This window comes from Strigops habroptila, chromosome 4 (genome assembly GCF_004027225.2).
Source record: "Strigops habroptila isolate Jane chromosome 4, bStrHab1.2.pri, whole genome shotgun sequence".
Lineage (NCBI taxonomy): Eukaryota > Metazoa > Chordata > Aves > Psittaciformes > Psittacidae > Strigops > Strigops habroptila.
In genome coordinates, this window is record NC_046358.1 from 5,400,867 (window position 1) to 5,419,068 (window position 18,202).

The window sequence follows — 18,202 nt, forward strand, 5'->3', positions numbered from 1 at the left end:
TGAAACCAAGAGAGCTCAAGGCCTGTGAAAAGCAAATCTTAAGTGTGTAAGAAAAGAACATTCTGTTTTCCTTTCACACTGTAGAAACTGTAAACAGAGTCAGAGTTTGAATTAAAATTACACTTCAATTAATGTAATAAAAATGTTTTGACTTAATGTAGAATTAAGAAATTTATGGACTAAAATATATGTTAGTTTGAAAGTAAGGAAACTGTGTTTTGGTCTTTCAGCCTTCCTTTCATTGTTCTCTTTCTGCATTGCTCCAATTCTTTGTCAGTTTTTTCAGCTAACAAAAAATAATCAAATAAACCTGAACCATATTTCACAAAACCAGTTCTAAAGAATTCTAGCTCAGCAAAATTAGATTATGAGGGGTTAAAAGAAGCTGCTGACTGCTGAAAATACAGTATGGATACAGAGCAAACAGAGTGATTCCCTTGCCAGTGAATTTAGGAGAATAAAGGGACAGAGTGAAGTGTGCAGAATAATTTTCAAATTAAAAAAAAATCAGAACAGATAGTTTTGAAGTAAGAACTGTATGTTATAGAATGGCTAGTGGGGAAATGATCCCAGTAAATAAAGAAATAAATAATCTTGCTCCCAGTGAAGGCCTATAAAGCTGCGCATTTATGGACTTTACCTGAGGCCTTCTATACTCTTGGTAACAAGAGCTGAAAGGAAAACTAGAGGAGCCAGCTCAGAGCCTGCCCAGGCAGAGTCATAGGCCGGAGGGATACCAGCAGCTTGGCATTTTGAAACAGTTATCTCTGAAAAAATAGTTAGAAATAATTGCTTGAAATGAAATCAAACATAACTAACTTAGCTTCCTGTAGGATAGATTTCATTCTTCAAAACACTGATCATGTCCACATTTTAAAGTCTGTTTCCCATTTTCTTATCTGTACCCAAATAATAGAGCTTAATACAAGTCATACTTTTGTTCACAGAGGGAGGGTTTTTCTAGTTTAAAAGGCAATTTCGTACCTACTTGACTTGAAAAAGGCTAATTCAAATCCAACCAATCAGTGCTTTCTCTACCAGAAAAAATCTTTCTGACTACAAGAATCTCTCAGCTTCCTAAGCACCTAAAAGTCACTAGTCCTGAACACTTTCTGAGTTCATTTGCATAAAATGTACCCCTCTCCTTCTATTTCTTGCCTCACACATTAGATTATTTTCATACTGCATATTAGACCACTAATAAGGTACAAATTTAAGACAGCGTGATCTAGTCTAATAAGCACCCAAAGTTTAAGAGGACTGAAAACTCCCGGCTTCTGTGATCATATTCGTTGGCTCTGTGATTTAGCGCAATGAAAATCAGTGATAACGTGTGATTTTTCAACTCAGAACATAAATTTATATCTGCAGAAGTTAGTAATACTCACTTTGGGTAGGTCATAAGGAAAAAAAATCAATCTCAGTAAATATTAAGCTGGAAACAGGTTGAGACAAATCATCAGATCTCTGGAAAATGTCTGGAATCAAATTGCAATTTGTAGTCAAAACTGAATAAAGTAAATGAGGAAGAACTGGTGGAATGGTTTGTTTCTGAATGTTTGGTTTCCAGGGTAGATTTTCACAGTAACAGGCATGAAAAGGATCTCTGCCTTGCTCAGGACAAGTTATTTTTCATATTTACATGGCCAGGAGATGGAGTCCCAGAAGTCCAATCTTAAGTACATGCACAATATTCCAAAAGGGACAGAATTCAATGAGACCTCGTATTTAAGTGAGCTAGTGATTTTTTTTTATTACTTTTTTTTGTGGCTGCAGAGTGCTAAGACATAAGGATATGTTGATTTGTCCAAAAAAATAATAGATCATTAAGTCCTTCATGGAAAATCTGTGACAAGTGTGTGAACTGGAACATTTTACTAAAACCAAACAGAACCAGCCATATATTTTGCCTAGTTTGCCACCAAGAGAAAAGCATAACTGTATCATAGTTTTCAGGAGAAAAGGCATAAACAGCATAGCAGTATTCTGTCCAGTAAACTTCATGATTTTATTCATATATTTATAACTTTGAAAATAGCCAGTAGACAGAATAACCAGCTGAAGAGAGAGATGTTAGATCAAAATGAACAGAATATGGATGTGTTAATATTGGAACTAGTTCTGTTACTAATCTCTGTGCACACTTGAAATGAAAACATATTTTATGGCAGGAAAAAAACCCCACAGTTACAAGCTTTAGAAAAATTCCAGTGTGTGCTGTTAGGAGAGCTAACGTAATGAGGGGAGTTACAAGACAAACTGAAGTTGCCTGCTGAATGACTGGGCAAAACAGAACTAATCTGTATATAATGTGTTCCTTCAAAAGGAAGTATTGTGAAGTTTTCATCTCGGATTAAGTATTTTCAAAGTAAACTGTGCTGGAAGTGTTCTAAACTCCATTCTAAAGCAATTGGAGAACAGAAATCTGGATAGAAGGCTCCCTATAGTAACAGCAGCAGGTAAAATGTTCACTTCACTTTTGGTAGAATTGCATGTCCATTCACCATAGAGCAGGATCAATTGAACTGTGACAGAGAAAGAAAACACATAGAAGCTAGTGCTGAGAGACAAAGACTCAACTCTGCTGAATAAAGTATTTGTCTGTAATCCACATCCAGGCAAGATCACTTAAAGATTCTATATACAATTTTGCTGCATTAGTAAACCCAGGCCAACTTCCTAGCGATGTTTCTTTTATGTTCTGATGGCACTATCTTCAAACCTACACTTACTCTCTGTGTAGGACTTTCAGCACTCTTGCAGTGTAGCTCTTAATATTCTCCATCTTCCTGGAACACTGAACACCAGATTTCAGGATTCTGACTGCATTTCTCAGTTTGGTTGGAGTTGTGGGAATAATTGACAATTCCTAGCTGAATCCAAAAAAAAGGAAAAAAAAAAAGAAGACAGGGAATTGGTTTCACTCCAAATAATTTTTACCATTTTCTCACAAAAATGGAAATCCTCCTAGATTTAAATATGAGTTGCAAGAAATATTTGTTTCAAACCAAAACAACATACTTTTTAATTTCAAATTTTGAAACAAGAACCAATTCTGGCTTCAAAAGCTTCAACTGTTGACAAAACAATTAAGAGAATTTAAGAAGAATTTACAAATAGTTTGTTTTCCAGGACCAGATCCTCAAATCTGCATTTGTTGGACAAATGAAACATCTAGCAGAAAACTAATGCGTAGATCTAGTCTCAGTAGCTAATGTCATCTTCCTGCCTCCTTATTATTGCATTTCTTTTGCAGCAGCTTCTCTAATTCAAAAACCCTGCTTCTTTTTAATTTAAAAGCTCCTACTAAAATTTAATTTGCCCATCATCCAGGACATAAACCTGCTTTTTGTTTTTCTCCACTCTGATTTTGCAGAACAATTTTTCAAGATGATTTTAGTACCCAAACACAACAAAACCCCTCGAAGTTCAAACCCTTTTGCACATTGTATCTCTCTGGTCTCTTTTGCTTGTTGTGGAAAATCCTGTTCTTCTCTTTCAGTCATTCTTATTTCTATTCTACGCATCCCCAAGGTATGGTGTTTCCTACTTAGAGCAGTTCCTCCTGCTCCTCCTTTTATATGCAGAAGGCACCTCTATTTTCTGTAATGCTGTGGCACAGTCCTTTCTCTGCAACCATGAGAGCGAGAAGTACTTTTTCTTGTTTAGTAAGAAAAACATCCGAATCACCAGATATACATATAAATCTCCACCCTAAAAACACCCAGTTCTTCCATGTTGCCAAGGAAATGAGTACATAGTTAATCACGACGAACAAAACACAGTCCTCTCCACCTTCTCTATTTCTTTCAGCCTGTCAGCCCTCCAGACAAACAGCTTCTTACCACATTTCTGTACAAATTTGGGGGATGAAACAAAATAATTAAGAAAAAGTCTTCACATTCTGGGTAAGAGCATCCTACTTTAGCAGATGTAAGTGGCAGTGACAGAAAAACATGGGACATGTTGATGACTGAATTAGGTTACAGGCCAGAGAAACTGAAGCCAGGAGTTGCACAGGGACCCAGAGGTCAGCAGATTTCTTGTCTCTCTCTCTGTGTACCCTGCAGTGTTCTGTTAGCATTTTGCAATAGGCTCAGCAGCTAAGTTTTTGGGGTGGGTGTAAGAGTGCACCACTTCTGCGGTGGCCGTTGTGCTTCCTGTTTTCTCAAGGCTGATGGAGACGAGCTGGCGGGGCTGCTGATTTTGAAACAGGGGCAGCTGCATGATTGCCTTGTGAGAGCTCAGAATGAATCACCAGCTCATCCTTATAGAAAAATCCCGAAGCTTTCCAGAGCTGGAACTCTAACTCTGGTGGCGTTGGGCTACCTGCTTGTGCATTGAGGAGAGGGTGGGGAATGCCCAGAACACCAAACAGTCAAAAATCAAAGAGCCAGACCACAACGGATCATGAGATTAGTTCATAAATCATACAACTTTTGGAAAAGATTTTTTTCTGTTAATTTAATTTCCATTCTTTGAGATACATCCCATAATTATATATTTCATATATATTTCATAATATGAAAAACATGAAGTATCATGAGACTTTAACTAAAACCACAAATCATTAACATTGGATGGACAGGAAGGTAACTGAAACACAGAACTACCTTTACACACGTTTTGACCGATAAAGATTCAAACCATTGGAAGGTTCAAGGATACACAAAATTCAGTTTGTTGGTAAAATAAGGGAGCTTTTTGGTTAAAGACAGGAAAGAAAGGGAAACTACATTAACAACAAAAGATTTTCTTATGTAGGATAAAAGATGCAGAATATGGGGTTGGAACTAGATGATCTTTAAGGTCCATTCGAACCCAAACCATTCTGTGATTCTATGAATAAATCTATCAACAAACAACTTTATCCAGTTAGTATTAAAACTTTTGTATCAATATAAGAAAGACATTCCAGACCTGTTTACAAGTAACTACAATATAACCAGGATTACAGAAGGTGGTTCCCTGATCAGGACACTCTCAAAACTGAAATGAATATTTGAAGCACCAGCTTGCAAGAACAAATCAAGCCCACTAATCAAAGCAAACCAAAGCACCCACCCCCCACGCCCCCCAAACCAAACAAAAATGGAGTTAAATTCATCCTGTAGTTTGAGCTCCAGACTCACATTGGCCCCTAGATTGTCTAGAAATTTGAGGCTAACACCTGTTAGGTAACATGCTAATAAATATGCTTGAGAAACCTTGCATAGCCAAGGCAGTGCATATTTTACCATGCACTAAGCTCACTGAATTAAATATTAGGCTTTCCTCTATGCTTTGGGTTATCCATCACAGCACTAGCCATTTTTGGCAAACTAATATGATTCTTTTTTAACCTGTTTCAGTTCAGATCCAAGCTTCCCAGCCTGCTCCAGATAGTTTCATGATTAAAGCCTTAATTCATTACTGTTGTCTTCAGTGCCATGGCCAAAAAACAGCCCAGGTCTGTATTTTGGAAACAGGACTGATGCAAAAGGAAAGGAGATAGTGAGACAATAAGAGCCTAGAAAACCTCTCTTAAGGTTGAAAGGAGCAGTGGTTAAAGGAAGAGCTCGTAGGACCCTCCTGGGGAGATATTTGTGGTCACTCCTGACATTTGGAGCCAGGTCAGAGAGGAACAGAGACTACTATTTAAACCAAATAGCTCTGTTACTCCTTGATCTTATTGTATGTCTCATGCCTCAATGTGATCGTATGTTCAACCCAACTGACTGTCAAATGTTTACATTGTGTTGGATGCATTTAACACACATGCTAGAGAATGGTTTTGTATTTCACTACCTGTATGCTAATACCTCTGCTTTTAATCATCTGTTTGAACCACTTGCTACAGTGTCTAAAATACCCCCAAATATTTGCACATCATTTTCCACTTCCCAGACCTTCACACCCTCCCACTCTTGCCTGGCCCTGCATAATCTTAGACTGTAGTTTACATAAATATTCAATATGGATGAATGTCCCTCTACTTTCTGAATTCTTGCCATAGGCCTGCCCTGAGTTTTCACAGAGAAGTGAATACGAAAGAGCTTGAGTTCCTCTCCCCGCACTGCATTTGTTTCACTTTCTCCGCTTTTCACTCACTGATTTAATCTGCAGCTCTCTGAGCTCAAGTGTAGGGTTCCTGAATTCTGAGTTCATAGGATGAAGAGCTGCTGGAGGATGCAAGAAATGAGGACATGCCATTAGATATCTTGCCGATCTGGCTCAGTGGCTCTACATTTAAAAGTGCATTTATTAACCAACATTCTTTACTGAAAATCTCATCAAGCCTGCTTAGCAGTTTCTACCCAGGGGTTGCATTTAAAACATTAGAATAAGAAAGAGCACATCCCAGTATCCCTACCATACCACTGAGCAAAACTCTGAGAATCAGTCTATGGGGTATTATAAGATAACTTACTTATTTTCCCTCCCTAGCTTTAGAAGCAGAACAACTGCAGTCTCCCCAGTCACATGCATCTTTGAGGGTCTGGCGTGCAGCTCAGCTTGCAGCAGTATGGAGCTAGCATGGTTCTTGTGGAGCAATTCCTTATAAACTCAACTGAGGTGTTCACAAACTGAAGCAGTGTAGACAGATGCAGGCAAGTCTTGGAACTTGAGAGGAAATGCAGTGCCAAAAGATGTGGAGTGTGATCAAATGCATGTAGATGGTGGTAAAGAAAGACAAAATCTAGGGACATGTAATCTATGGATTCACTAGTGTTCATTATTTTGGATGACATGATGAATGATACTAACTTTCCCAAAATGTACAACAGTATTTTCTGGAACTGAACTAGCACAGAAGATCAAATCTCATCACTTTGCAGTTACTGGTGTACAACGGCAGCTCCAAAGCTAATGCATGAGGAAGGAGGCCTTCGCAGACCTGTGTGATAAACCTGCCCAGTCCTTTGGAACCACATACCATGAGTGACAGAGCCCATACTGACCAGAAAGGCAAGCTGCTATCTGGAAACTGGCTACCCCAGACTGCTCCAGGTCCGTGGCTAACTATCAAGTCAACTGTCAGACTGCTAGGTGGGGGAGGAGGGGGTTGCAGTGTTATGAAAGTTGTTTATCCACTGATTATCAGCAGCAAGAACGTACACGAAGTAACAGCAGCCTTTTGCAGGCAGAGCCTCTGAATTGCATTATGGCAGCAGAGGATGCACTGTGCCCATGGTTTGTGCTCCAGCAGAAACCTGTAAGTTAGCAAAAAACAATCCTATCCTTTCTTCCTCAAGGCTTGATAAACACAGACTGATCAAAACTAATGTGGACAACAGTAGCAAAGTGTGGGATGTGAAAGTTCTAGCACGTGTATATGCAAAGTTGGGCAATCTGGAACCTTATTCTTTTCCACAGAGATAGTAATCAGCAGAGTCCACTCCAGACACTGCTAGTCTGCAGTTTTGTCCTTTCATGCAACATCGGTGTTTTCACCTCAGATGGTCAGGAGGGATGGGCATGAATACAAGCTTGAGCTTGAAGCGATCAGATAAATCTTAAGTCTGTTAAAGAGGAAAAGTTGCGGTGACAGAATTTCTCAGAATTTAGCAAATTCATATCACTGCATAGAAGAACATACCTGCAAGACATTGCAGGGCTGCACTGGATGACAATTCAAGAAGTAGTTTATAATTCAGGGCTCAATTCTCATTTTTCAGGTAACTTCTTTTTTTCTGCTCAGGACCAAGAGCATGTTATACCAAACCTACGAGTTTTTTTAATTTGGATAAAATAGTATGGAATATGGATGAAGAACAAGAGCTTCTGTTCTTATGTAAGAGGCCTATAAAAACATACAACTGTTTTTAGAAGATAAGTCCTTTTCTTCATCTTGTTTTCACTCTTGCTTTTCAGGTTCCTTTCCTAATCAAACTGGGAGAACAAGTAATATGCTCTCAATGCTCTAATAAGAAACTAGTAAAAAAAACCACAAAACCGTCCTAGCCTGGGTGAAACCTCTCTGACTCCCTTGTATATAGAATCTTCTATATATGAACATAAGCATGTATAGGAGACAGATACAACACAAGTCATTGTAAAATATGAAAGGAGTAGCAAAGCTCAGCAACAGAGTGTTCCAAGGTGTGTTTTCTGATTGTTTTATGAACAGTTTTATATATAATTTGAAGAAACTGGACCCAGGGAGAAAATAACTAAAGAAATACTTTGTGGAAATTCATTACATTTCCAGTCCAGCCAAATACAATAAACACGCTGCTTTGAAATATATACACGAAATCTAGAGATAAGTCATCTATGGATTTATCAATATCCAGAGAAGGAGTGGCTCTGTTGTAAGCAAGCAAGCAAATTCCTCACCTGTTGAAGGCTGGTGAACATAGATCATTCTTACTTCTGGTGCATACACATTATGTGTGTGAGGCCTTTGACCAGTAATAGGTACTGAACAGGATGTGTGCCCTTTATACAGCTGGAAGAAAAATAAAGTAGTCACTTGTCCTAAGAGCCATATGTTCCACAAAAAATACATCATCTCATCGGTAAAAGGCATATAGCAAACGTGAAGGAAGAAAGCGGCTTGGGGATCCATGCACACAAAAATAGGAGGACCAGGAACTGCAGAATTACATAATGACTTTAAAACCACTTTGGATGTTTTGTTCATATTGATTCCAAGTGGATTCCCTAATGACAAATTAGCAATTTCTGATGATAGGAAGATGACCACTGGAGCACTCACTACAGATCCTAGAAGTCTTCTGCAAATCTAACATCTAAGCTGACAGTCAGGTCACAGAGTAATGTAATGCAAATGTAATACATCTAAGACAGGCTGAGAAAACAGATTTAGCCTCAGTGGCATGTGCTAAAATGCTAAAATAAGAGAAAGGCCCTGCTGGCTGACAGAATTTGTGAGAAAATTGTCCTAGGATTGAGGCAAATTCTCTGGGGGAGATTTCTTTCAGAGCGCTATGAACTGTCACAGAACATGTCCTGAATAACACATTATTGTGCCGAGATCTTCAAACTGATGCCATGGGGAGGTATGTGACATGCAGTGGCATGGGCAGACTTACGGCTGAGCTGAAGTTTCTTCTTAGTGTCTTACTATGTAGGTAGTTTGTCTGGGGGATCTTCAGGATGCTGCTACACCCTGGGGTGTGGATAATCCTACTATGGCCCTTGAAACTATTTAGCATTATCCTGAGACTAGAAGGTCGTCATTGTCTAAGGTGTGTGTTTAGCATCATAACACATAGGAATAAAGCTTAGGGAAAAATCCCCGAGAGATTGTAATCTCACTGACATTTAAATTTGCAGCTACTTTAGTTATTCTTGTATGAGGCTTTATTGTCACAAGATCACCCTGTAAGGAGGATCTGCCAAGAGGGATTATTTTTGGACAACTTGCCTTTTCTGAAGCAATAGCAATAATAATTTTTGACAAAAAGGTAACAAGTAAACAGATCTGACAAAATTTGACTCATCAGACCTTTGGGCTTCCAAATTGAGATGGTTTTCTGTAAGAAAATAAACATGAATCAGACTTAAAAAGAATATAATGCCTTTTAAACTTACAGGGACTGCAGGTTAACACATCTAGTTTCAAAAGTTAAGTCTTGGTTGTTTCAAGAATGTAAAGAATAAATCCATCTGGGATGGATTAAGACTTCTCTTGAAAATAAAACCCACTGAAAATGGTTTATATTTAATTTTGTTGAAATAACATGACAATGACTTCCTGATTTGGGTTATTTTTTATATTCCAGGCAAGCATCTTTCATCAGTGATGTTCCCAGCACCAAGGCAGATGTACTCCTTTGGGGTCAAGGTGAAAAGTTTGTCCTTGTTTCTTTGAAAGCATATCTAGACCATTTGGTGATGACTGATGATGAAAGTGTTGAGGATCTGTTCACTACTCTTGTCTCAGGAATCAGGGGTTTATAAGTAACTACAATCACTGCATCCAATTTTGATTTTCCTAAGAACTGATTGGATCAGGAGAACAAACAGAAAAATACTTAGGCAACTTCCTTTCCATGGTGGCAGAAAGGCAGCTGGGAGTGATCCCAGGATTGCGCACACTGCAAAAGAACTAAGTGCATTTGTTGGATTGGAAGAGAGCTACACAGTGTCTCTCTCCAAGCCTACGCATACTGGCCATGAAGAAAAGCCTGGTCTCTTCTGACCTCATGCAAAATGGACATGGAAAGAAATGGAGAATGTTCTCTGACAGAGACTCTGAGGAAGAATATATATGGAATAAGGTCATCTTTTCATTGCCAGGAGGTACTTTGTGAAAGGAAGTAATTTTAGTGTTGTCTTTCTTGAAGGTCTGATATTAATGTTTCAGCAAGAAAAAAGAAACAAAGAGCACTGCAAATCCCACTACTAATTCATCACTGTTTGCTAAATATAGAGGGCTCTCTCACCAGAGCTGAAAACACCTTGGTATATACTGATATCTCAGGCACTACAAGCAAATGTGATAATAGTTTGGTGCCAGAAAGTCAATGATAAAGGGAAAAAAATCCTTATTATAAAGTTTGGGTCCTTAAACAACCCTTTGCAACTTTGCTCAGCATTCTAGCTGCCAGGAAGTCATGAGATCCACGTGTTGTGTTACTGCCTTTTGCCTCCCACTTACAGAGGAAAGTTGGCTAAGTGTTGTGACCCATACTGCAACAACACAGGTTGATTGCAGATTAAACACATCTTCAGTTTGTCCTCAAGGATCATGCCCAGTTCTTCTAGGTCATGCCAATGGCAGTCCTCTTCCTAGGACTAGCACAGCAACTGAAACAGGTTATGACATCTTTTTATGGTTTTCATTTTCATTCTTTGTGTTCAGATTCAGAACAATGAAAATGCAGAGAGACTCTGCCAGGTCCTTCCTTCAGAGAACTAAGTTTGCAGTGTGACACAAAATGCAGTTAACCTACAGACCCCCTAAGGTTTTTCCCTCTGCAATGTTTTCTTCTTCCTGAAGTCTTCTGACTAGCTCTACAAAAAGTTAATCCTGTCTCAACTAAAATACACAGAATCAAATATGTTATCCCAAAATAAAAGAGATTCTAATCCTACTAATTTTCATCATCAGCCTTTCTCACATTATTCCTCTGCTGTCTGGGTTTAGCTTCCCAGTTACTCTCCTTTTGATGCAGCGTATCTTTCATCACTTGGCTTAGCACTTGTAATAAGACCCAAGATGTAACCTTACAGGAGGTTTGTTTTTTGGCTGGAGAACATCTCATCAGCCAGACTTCCTTCCCAAAGTGAAAGGAGTCAGTCTGTGCCTCAGTGCTCAACTGAGCTCTTCAAGAGCACCTTCCTATAGTCCTGACACCCAGTACAAGATGATGCATTCAGTAGTGCCTTAGATGATTTCCTGCTACTGGTGCTTTGAGGATGAGCAGCAGTCTTTCACTTTTCAAAGGACAAGAAGAATAATCAATGAAATCCACAGCCTGAAGTGGATGGGAACATCAGAAAACAAATCTCAAGAGAACAGCTCAGCATATCGTGCAAAGGAGGAGCAAAGTGGCAAAAGCTGTTCTAGTAAACTTCTATTTACTGGCATGCTATTGAGCAATAGTTATGGTAACGTGTCTATTCATACTTACATACACAGATTCTCCCATGTATGCATACGACCAAAAAGAAGTCAGAATAGGGACATGATTTGCAGGTGGTGTTCAGAAAGGGATAAATATTGTGGGGTGCTCAGTTTGTCAAGTTATTGCTGTTCTTCACAGCACTCTCAACAGCAACTTAAGAGCCAAATCTATTTAAAAACAGTAAATGCAGAGAAGTGAAGTTGCCTTTGGTTGTGCTGTTTTTCTCTTTCCCGTTGTAGCTTCCTCTTTCTGTTCACCAGCTCAGCACTGCTGGCAGCTTTTTATAAACCACGATTCCTACTGCTGTCAGCTTGTTTGGAAACTACACGGTGAGCTCAGTCCAGCAGCTACTGCTGTGGGTTTGTGTTTAATTGCAGGCCGGATTTGCTTTAAATTCTGTATCTACCACCATAATTTTCATTCCAAAACACTCAAAGAGCTCAACATATTCAAAATATTCAGTACAAAGCAGAATTTTGCACTAAATAGGTATAGTCATGCAGCATTAACTGAAAGTGTAAGCGCATTCCCATAAAAAGCAGTAAAGAACTGCACAATGCATATGGGAGTGATAGCTTCTGGAAGGTTAAACTGTGGCAAGGCGGTCAGTAATGCTGGGTTATTCTAGGTTGACAGTAATCTGCACTGAGTGTGCAAAGAGATGTCATGATGTCACATGGCTGTGAAGCAAAAAGCAATATTGATAAGATCTTCATTTGCAGAGGAATCTTCTACAATACCTTAGAATCTTTAACACCAGAGACAGGATGGATGAGTGAGTAGATTGCTGTCCAGAAAGATTATGATTACATGAATGATTAGGAATAAAACAGTGAAAAAGCTTTATCTAGCCATAGCATCAAGGAGAGATTACTAGGAAAGCAGGCAGAAGAAACAACAGGGAGGAGCAGAAGTGGGACTGAGGAGACACTGTAGGTTGAGGTAGTGATATAAACAGCACCAGCACTCCGTATGTTTTTGTCCTCTGCTTGCTGCTCCAAAGGCAAACTTTGCCATTGGTTTGGTGAGGAAACTAACTTGGAATAGACACATCATATTTCTTCTCACCACAGGAGAAATCCTACAGCCAGTTTGGGACTGGGGGGTGATGGCAAGATCTTGGCTTGAGGTAAATGGTATTTAGAAGAAAAGCCATACAAAGAAAATAAAATCAAAGGTTCCTGTAGGTCACAGAGCTCAAAAAACTTTTTACTTGCAGATCTCTAAAATGCTTCCATGTACATGCAAACATACGTGTAATTTACATGACCAGATTAAGCCCACTGATAACAGGGTTACTTTTTGTTACTGTTCTCAGATCCCCCAGAAGGACTTGCTGAAGTCTGTAGACCATGAGTTGAAAAGACACTAAATCATGACTGGCAAACATAGGTCTGAACATAGTACTTTTACTAGTTAATTTAATTTCTGTATTACTGAATTAAATGAAAACATCATTAATAGCAGGCTGCAACTCCAAACTATGTAAAATTCAGTCACTTTTTAAAATACACAAGCCAGTACTTGAATTAAAGTTTAAATAAACAGTTAAGGATTTGTATGTAGGTGAGGTCTGTGACTGAAGAGACAAAAAACTTGAGTAAGCCCAGGGACACAGGAGTGGGAATAAGGTGACTGCAGAAGAGCTGAAGCTCCATTTGTCACTAAAGCACATTTTATCAGCAGCTTTGCCTGTATTTGCCCATGCTGTACGTGGCTGCATGTAGTATTCCTAGTAGAACTGTAACACTCTCTGCCCGTTATCAGTCATAACAAAACCCCCCTCAACAGACAAAGCCATTGGGAAAGTCTGTCCCATTCTCAGCTGGCAGGAATCCTACAATCTGGGGACAGAGACAGCCAAGTTATAAATACTCAGCCGTGGCTCTGTTTTGGTGTCGACTCTTCTGTCTCCTACCATCTCCTACTGAGAAAAGAACCATTTCCCTTTTCTTAATGACCACTGAAATCATTTAGGGAATTTCCAGCACACGGTGTACAGATTCTGATTCACTTTAACCCCAGAAAATGCTTAACTCCTTCTGGGAATTATTGTGAATTGATCCAGGTCCTACAAACTGAGATATCCCAAGTTCTTCTTTCCCTTTTTCCCTTTCAGCTGTATACAAGCACTTAGAATCCAAAGTATTCTGCTCCTCTGCACCCCTCTGTCACTGCAGTGAAATCTCTTTAGTCATGAGGCTTTAGGCTCTCACACTGTCAATTGGGTCAGATGTGTGGAGGTTTCTTCTCCTGAAATGGGAAGACAATTTTCTTTTTCTTGTTTCTGAGACACATATATACCTCTTAGCTTATTCTTCTGTAACATTCATGTTTCACTGCTACTACTAATATAATATGGTCAAAAAAACCCCCTCTGTTTTCCTTCTCTTCTACCTCCTTTTAGCAAAGCTATTCTTTTTACTCTTGCTGTCACTTGGGTGTTGTCTCTGTCACTATGCCAATCTACACAAGCAGGCTTTGTCAAGGATGTGTAGCTTCCTCTTGCAGGACACCTGTAAGATCGATTTTTCCTTTCATTGCCTAAGCTATCACCCAGCAATGGCCTGAACTATGGCAGTCTCCCTTTCTCTGGCCCTCCTGGCTTCAGACTCTCTTTTCCCTTTCTCTCCTTTCTCCAGTGTAAGGGAAGACCAAAATAGTGTCCAAATGCACTCTTTTGTTATTTCTCCACTATATTGCTCTCAATTACTACATCAAAACAAAATGTTGAAGTCCTTTTAAGACCCTTCACTAGGTCCTCCCATGTCTTTGTTTAATGTATAACATAGCACAATAATATAATTGCTGAATGTTTGGTATAATACTTCTGGCAAAACAAGAAGAGTTAAATGTAGTTCAGTACAGTCAAATACTGGATTGTAGGTACAGAAAATTGCTTGTATTAAAAAAAAAATTGCAAAATTAGAAGACCACAATTGTGAGAACAGGGGGGAGGAAATAAAGTATCCACCCATATACATAGCAGAACAACCTTACAAAAAATATAATACTAAAACACAGAGTAAAACACCTACAACCAAACAAAAAATTATCAACTCTTCAATGGACCTGCAGTCTTTACATGGCTGATGGAGCATTTGTAAAAGCAGGGAGCAAACTGTGCTTCTAAAAACCTGAGCAGCTTAACATGGAGCTACTTACCTCTAGACTGACAATTTTTTCTACCAGAAGATTAGTGAAAGATGTCAGCTTTTTACCAAACCATGCAGATTTCAAGGCAAGAAAGCAAAAATGAATCCTAAAGAATCTAACTGAATGTGGCATATAGTAAAGATGGTCTTAGGTTACAAAAGAATGAAACATAATTAATTCAAACACAATTTCTCTTAGCAGTAACTACTTCTGTAAGAAAAAAGCTTCTATAGATAATATACTACAGTGTCATACACACTTGTCCTTGTCACACACATAAAGCTGTAACATGAGGCTTGCTTGCATGCTTCACCTCTTATACAGCCAAATGTCTATTGTGAGGATGTATAGAGCACTGGCTTCTAGCACTTCAGTTCCTCTGTTTATACAAAATTCCAGACACAAAGTCCTTGTGAAAGTGGTGGCAGAGAACAGGAAGCACAGCTGTAAACCCAGCAGCTACCTAAAGATATGTGTACTTATGAAGAGTGGTTTTCTCTTTAGAATTCTGAGACATTACTAAGAGATATAATCCTAGTAAGATTCAAGTCTGGAACATCTTATTTACATTAGGAGAGCAAGACTTCTTCCTCGATACAGCTGTACAGCAATCTATTCAGCAGAGGTATTTCTGACAGCTTGGTGGAGGTCACTACGGAGCCAGGGGAAGAATCTTCTCTAATGGTGGGTGCAGATCAGCAATTTAGTTTAGATGATAAGTGCACTTCTAAAATTCAACTCCTGATCCTCCCCGCTTACTGTGGTTTAGTTTGAACTACACAGCAGTATTAGAGCACATAAACTGGATTCTTTTCATATGAAACTGAAGATGTGGCTTAGGACTCTAGCTGCAAATGGGAATTCAGTCCATGGCATCAGACTAGACCCAATCTGAAGTGACACCCCCTAAAAGATACACAGAGTGGTTGTTGAGCCTTCATCAACAACAACTTTTTTTCTTGACAGATAATGCTCTTCTTGAGTCATATCTCAGATGTATCTTTTTCTTATAGTTTAATTTTTACTATTAAAGTATCTGATTTGGGGGGGGAGGGCACCCACAAATTGGACTGTAGGTTTAAGGCACAAGTCTATGAAGGGATCGTAGGCTATACTGCTTGCATCTTACTGGTGCTACTGGTAGATTGGATGTAGACTTCAAGAGCAGATGCTATTAAAGCATGCTTCCATGTCAATTGCGTGAAATGGCACAAGAGTTTTGAGAGATTGGATGACTATAAATGAGCAGGAATGTGTAAACTAAAAATCTGATGCCTGCAGAATGCAGAGGATCATTGAAAACTGACATCAAATCTTACAGCTATTTGAAAACACCTTACAGCCAAAATAAGTTTTTCCAAGTAGAGTAGGTTAGAAAATGTAGCTGAGATGTAAACGGATCTTGAAGCCAAAGAAATTGCCATAGGCAGATTTTCTTCTTTGCTGAATTCTGCTTTATGGACAGTTTGAAAGTTACTAATAAAATGAGAAATAAGTGCTTTTCATTTCTAAAAGTGATTGCATATCATAATGGTCCTTAAAAAAATCCATGAGGCTTTCTGGATTACTATTGACCCAAATTATCACTCTTCCTCCCAGTGGAAATAGGTATCTTCATTCTGATATGGATTTAGTCTAGTCTAAGCTTGAAAATCTTTGTCAATATAGCAAAGTTAGTTAAGACTGTGATATTTTAATGATATTTCCCTCTGGCAAAAGTCCTTATAGAGACGCTGTTACATAAAACTCAGGAAAACTGGAAAGCCAGATTGTCAAAAGCACTTGTTTTGCCATTAGGAACTTCATCAATTCTAGGAGGGGATGCCCACATAGTGAGGATAAGTCTTTGTTCAAATGTAGCCATGGTAATAAACCTCTGGGTATCACAAGGGTTCATCAGTGACTGATAATGTATCACAGTGGAAAGGGGAGCACATATTTCAGTGAAGTCTACATTCAGACTATTACAGATCCTAAGGTGTTGCTCCACATGAGAAAAAGTGGTAACAAATTCTTCTCAGCCAGTAACTTCCAGCAGCCATTTTTGGGCTCCTACTCTCTCATTATGGAAAAATGTAACAAAGCTATCTCAACTCATATCTTCAACTCAGTAGCACATAGAACAGAGTTAAATGCAGAGGATTGTGCTCAAGAGCTCCAGACTCCACAGGTTCCACAGTCGGAAAGACCCATAGGCTCTCTTTAAAGAAGAGGGCAAGCCCCCTCCCATGTCATCTGAATGGATATTCGATGTTAAAGGACGGTATATAAGACCCATAAGCCTTATTACCTCAGGATAAAAAAAGTTCAGTGGAAAACATAGCTCTGGGAAGAATATGGAACATACAAGGGAATCCTTGCTTGGAGGTCTTGTCTTACTGCTGCAAGAAAACTCAGTAGCAGAACATTAAACACCTGCTTCTGATTAAAAGACTTCAGGATGAGTGATGTTGTATGTGGTTTCAGCAGGGCGAAAAATTACCTTCCAAACACCAAACAAGGTTTGAGGTAACGGGACCTCTCTGTGATGTGGCTGAGAGTTGAAACCCTTTTGCTTTGGTAGCTTGTGGTTAGAAATAGCTTGAAGAAAAAATGGGCAAAGGCAGGGGAAGAACTGTTTCAAGAAACTGCACACAGTGAGGTGATGTTTAGAGGGAAAATCTCTCAGATTAATATGAATTTTAAATGTTTCCAGAAATAATAATTCAGAAACTTAATCTTTCAACTCAGCAGGTTTTCTCTAGTCCTCCAAATTCCCAAAATGGTGAAGGATCACTACCCTACTTCAAAAGCCTTTCTGAAGGTCAGATTACACTCTGCGAGTAGCAGTTCGCATCATATGCCTCTGGAAATCAGTTTTTTCCTATACAATCATTCGATAACTTCATCTGTTTTCTGCATGTAAGTCATCTAATAAGGTACTGCAACGATCTAGGCCACACGTATCATCTCTAGTAGGCCTTCCTTTTGGAGCGAGAAGATTCTGTGATTACAAGCATAGGGTAAAACACCAGTTATATACAACGGTGAGAAAGTATATGGTGAATTTTAGCAAGATTGTTACTAGTGATGTTCCTATACCAATATGATAGTGTAAACAAGCATTTTATTTCACTTTTAGCATTTCTATTTATGGAGATACTCTCCTTCTTAGGAAGCTTATTAAACTTCTCGACTTTCTGCTGGTACCCAAGCTTTATGGCACATTCTTTGGTTGTAATTTATCATATAGAGAATCAGTTTCATTCACTACATTGATAACCTTGGTGCACTTATGATTACTCCTGTGTTAAACATGGTTGATAATGGTGGCAATCTAGCATTCCCTGAGTGCAGTAAGGCTGGTGCGAAATATCTATCCTTATTAGGTAATTTCCTGTGCTAAGAGATGGTGCAGAAATATCCTCCAGCATATGAAATACAGCTGCATTCCACTTTAATAGAAGCCTCTCTGTGTAAAACACTAC

General features: G+C 38.9%; 1 protein-coding gene across 2 annotated transcripts in view; it reads right to left on the reverse strand.

The window, feature by feature from the left end:
• The window catches only part of SLC39A13 (solute carrier family 39 member 13), a 139,773-nt gene that overhangs the window by 33,309 nt on the left and 88,262 nt on the right, over positions 1-18,202 (reverse strand). The window contains exons 1-2 of one of the 2 annotated variants that reach the window (XM_030482773.1): positions 7,798-7,920; positions 6,410-7,193 (exon numbers count right to left, since the gene is read on the reverse strand). The exons of the other annotated variant lie outside the window; for it this stretch is intronic. The gene's annotated coding sequence lies outside the window, so the exon portion shown is untranslated. Of the gene's footprint in view, positions 1-6,409; positions 7,194-7,797; positions 7,921-18,202 lie in introns of those variants that run through there. 2 annotated transcript variants of the gene reach the window in all.